The sequence below is a fragment of the Frankliniella occidentalis genome, unplaced genomic scaffold (genome assembly GCF_000697945.3).
Source record: "Frankliniella occidentalis isolate FOCC.00 unplaced genomic scaffold, Focc_3.1 Scaffold10, whole genome shotgun sequence".
In the NCBI taxonomy this organism is placed as follows: Eukaryota; Metazoa; Arthropoda; class Insecta; order Thysanoptera; family Thripidae; genus Frankliniella; species Frankliniella occidentalis.
The window spans coordinates 3,220,853-3,225,001 of NW_026267140.1; the positions used below are offsets into that span (position 1 = coordinate 3,220,853).

Sequence of the window (4,149 nt, forward strand, 5' to 3'; positions counted from 1 at the left end):
CTCCCCCTCCCCCTCCCAAACTGTCACATTAGTCACAAATTAATGTGCATAATCTGCTCGGTTTAAAGCGTTTCAATAATTATAGTGACGACTGAACGACTTTGGTCGTGGCATGCGTTATAGCAGGGCGTCAGCGAAGCCCATTGCTCCACAAGCTAAAAAAAGTTTCTTGAATTTTAAGACCTGGTGTTGGATCTCATTGAGAACGCCTGTATTGACATCCAAGACCGAGTCTTGAAATTCAAGGAACTTCTTTTTACCGTGCACCGACGAAAAGTATTTGTCTGTCTTATGCATGATAACTCGCGTCGAGAAAAAAGTGATCTAATTATTTGGGTCGTGTTCTATTAAATGACTGGTCATTTTTAAATTGGATCATGGAAGCTCAAAAACTGAAACGAGTAAAAAAATTAATATAAGAATTCTCTCTCCCCCTCCTTCACAAAACGGCATTAAAATACTTACACATTTTCACTCGGTGTACTAAAGTATTGTGTATTTCGGCTAACGGTAGCGAGTAGAACATAAAGTAAACATGATTATACACGATGAAGAAGACTGCGAAGGTGCGTCTCGACGCTTGGACTTTGAAGTTTGTCATGTCCACGAGGGAAGTGGGCAGGAGAAGGTCGTGAGGGAGGCGAGAACGAGAACGTCGCTGAATGACCATCGTCGCATGCGGCTCTTCATCTGATATTGTAAGTTAATATGTCCACTTTCTATTTCCCTTTTCAAAGAAAATTTTTGTCGTAGACGAGGGGCAAAACACCAGGAAACAAAGCGTACGGGGCTCGTTCGTGGTATTTCACTGCCATTTCAGGGCATTTCGCGACTATTTAGCCTTTACTTTCGCACTATTTCGCCTTTCTTTTGCGTCCAGGGGTACGGCACAAAAATGTCGCAAGTACATTCTCCCTCGATCGTAGATACTGTTCATTGTGGTGTGGTTTTATATCCCTGTTTACTCTGTTCTGCATATTCTCACTTTACCTTAGAGTTACAATCACGTTTTGCGTCAGGTCCTCGCTCGCGGCCTGCACTAGCAAAACAAAGTTGTTTGACATGCAAGAAACCGTTCAACACCTGGTTGCTGGCAGTGGTAAGCTGGTTCACTCCGCCCGCCTGCGTAAGGGATCATCCAGAAAGTGCGTCCTGCATTCGCCGCTACGAACCTGCCAAATAGTTCCACCTCTGCAAGGTCTCATGACGCCTGGTCGGTAGGCAACATCTTGCCTGTAGGGCATTCATGTACTGTGGTGTGGCCCACCCGGAGTCTCTCAGGAGTTGAGCTCGCATATGAATGAATATGAGAAAAACGGACATACTTTCTGGATGATCCCTATAAGTGCCGCATGCAAGCATACGTGCGGACGGGTTGCCTACTCGATCGGGTCAAAAACGAGGCAAACACTCACGCACGCATGTCGCATGTCTGCATGCGTGACCACGGATGTGTGTGTGGGGGGCGGGTCGAAGCCGCCTCACCCCTCACCTGGTACTTGTCTGCTTTCGAGAGACGACGTTTGAATGTTGCCGCGTTACCGAGGCTGGTGCGTGACGCCCTCTAGTGCTGCGAGGCCGAACTGCCGGCGAAGTAGTGCCAACGTCTGAGAGAAGTATCTCTTTAGCATTTTGATTGTAACGTGTTCATCTATTTTTTCCGTACTCTCGCAAACGATCTCGTTCAGTTGGTTCACAACATTAATCGTATATTTCATGCCTGTAAAGCACTTGCTCCTGCGATAAACGCTTGTGACTGGTGCGCCCGTGTTTGTAGAAGACTCAAGCGAAGTGTCTCAGCGGTTGGTGCTCTTTGCCGCGTTGAAAGGGATGTTGGGGTGGTTGGTGGTCGTGGGGTGGTGGAAGGACAAAAGAGAAACAGAGGGAGAAGGGGTTGGTGAGGGCGCTCGGAGGCAGGGGTGGCTGCGCCTGCTGCGCCCTCCCCCTCGGCCAGCCGAGCGCCCTCCGAGCGCGGCCCGATTGTGACCCGAAGCCGATCCGAGCCCCCCACCCTCGGGACAGCAAACTCTCCCCCACATCCCCGAACCCCCAGGCTGTGACCCGACCCCCATGTGCGACGGGGTTTGTCGGCAGACGTATCAGTAGAGCCAGGCGCTGGCCAGCAGGCCCAGCCGAGCAGCGAGCGCCGCGCAGAACCGCGCAGCTCCGCGGGCGGCCCCGCTGGCCCAGCAGGCACTGCACCGGGTCGCACGGCGCGGCCCCGGATCATGAGACAAGGTGAGTGGAGGTCCAGCGGCTGCGGCAGCTCGGCGGCAGCCTCCGGGCCCGCCCTCCCGGGCTCCGGCCGTGGAGTCCCGCCCCGCCAGGCGCCCGCGCTGCGGGCCTGGCCGTCCTCGCCCCGCACCGCACCGGCCCGCCCGGCCTCCGGCCGCGAGCGGGGGCGGCGGGGGGCGGCAGGGTCACGATGGTCCATCAGGTCGACGCCATTGCCCTGCCGCACCGCGCACGGTGCCTGCCGAGAAATGGGAGAGCTTCCCGTGGGCTTGCAGTCTGTCAGTTTCCTGATCCGGGTCGCCGTTGAGTGATGCGCCGAGCCCGACACCCGCCCCCGACCTGGGCTCCACCCGCTCCGCCCCCGCCACGCCGGCCCCGCACGTCCTCCTCTGGCGCCTCCCCGCTAACCGCGCGATGCATCTTTTCCCAGAATCTGTCCCCACCACTTTTTAGCGCTCAGAGTAATGTGTTTGCTGGAGCGCGGGGCGGCGCGCTGCGTGGGAGTCGGGGTGGGGGGCTCCGGAGCCAGCTGGAGCAGAGCGCGGCGAGCCTCCCGGGGGGCGCTCAATTCACTGCTCCCTTCCAGCTCCTTCTCACTGGTACCGCCGCGCTGCGCCGCCGGCCTGGCGCTTTGTCCCACCCCGTCCCGTCGTGTCATTTTAGCCGAACTCTCCCATCCCTTTCAGGCCGAGGGAAGGGGGCCAGGCTGGGGGATAGAGGGGCAACTGAGATTGCGAGCGCAGCTGCCGCCCTGCATTCATTGTGAGAGGCGGGGCGGGGCGGGTAGCACGAGGTCACTGGAGACGCTCGGTAACTGGAAGCAGAAGAACCGAAGGGATGGCGGTGATCATCAGACCGTCCTGCGACACGGATGGAGCTCCAGCAGGACTCGCCCGAGTCCCGCGGCCCTTTCTTCCGGGCTGGTTGCGATGCGTTCAGGCGGAGTCGTGCCTCCCTCCGGCTCCAGTCCAGATTACTCGGTCCTTTGTGGCTCCGGACGCGGCACAACAGCCCGTCCTCCGGCCCGCCCCCGGCCCGCCCCCGGCCCGCCTGTCCCGTTACGCAAAGAGCGCGCTGGCCGGGCACTTACGTAAGGAAACACGGCGATGGCCGGCCGTCCCCCAGGGGGAGAGAGATGGGAATGAGGACCTAGCTGAAAAATGTAGGTCTGCACGATCGATTTTGTAGCTAGTTGTTTAAATCGCGCGTCTTTTTCTTTCAGATAGATAAGGAGTCACCAACCTAACCCTAAATAGCCGCAAGGCAAAAAACAAATCGTCCTCGTCGTACTCTAACAGAACTGCAAACCTTGCCACCTTCCCACCAAATGCCATCTGTGGATTGGGCCCTCTCAATGGTAGGCAACGCCGTTGCACCGGTGCAAGACACGTTGCCTATCCTCGGTTCCACAGGCGGCCGCGTCTCGCTGTGGAAGACACACGAATAGTTTCCGCCGCCCACGAACAGTTCTCGTCCTCGCCAGTCGAATCTGAAATTAATCTACAACTCGATCGTATTGCCGCTAGATACGATCGATACGATTTCCTTTTGTATTCGACTGCCGCCAAGTCCGGTAAATGGATTGACGCTTCCGTCTTTGCTGCGCCACTCTGTTTCCTGGCCGGTGGTCGTGGTCTCGCTGGCGTGCGTTTGCTGGTCGTCACGGTGCGGTCCCAGTGGATGAATACACCATTGCCATTCCCTCCCCCCTCTCGCCCGTTGTCTCCCTCGTTTGTCTCCCCCCGTTGTCTCCCCCGCCCCCTCAGTGAGGCCGCGCCACGCCACTCCGGGGCGCGAGGGATTGGAAAGGTCGCACGGGGTGACGGACGGACCGAGGGGGAGGCTTTCCGCCCCGTATTATTTGCTCCTCTGATTTTGTCCCATCCCGATCGTCAAAGTGGGTGTCCCTCCCCC

General features: G+C 57.4%; 1 protein-coding gene across 3 annotated transcripts in view; it reads left to right on the plus strand.

The window, feature by feature from the left end:
- The first annotated feature begins 592 nt into the window (after positions 1-592).
- The window catches only part of LOC113217682 (1-phosphatidylinositol 4,5-bisphosphate phosphodiesterase), a 15,865-nt gene continuing 12,308 nt past the window's right edge, over positions 593-4,149 (plus strand). For 2 of the 3 annotated variants that reach the window (XM_026437683.2, XM_026437684.2), the window contains exon 1: positions 2,084-2,238. The gene's annotated coding sequence lies outside the window, so the exon portion shown is untranslated. Of the gene's footprint in view, positions 699-2,083; positions 2,239-4,149 lie in introns of those variants that run through there. The other variant, XM_052277390.1, reaches the window with a different exon arrangement.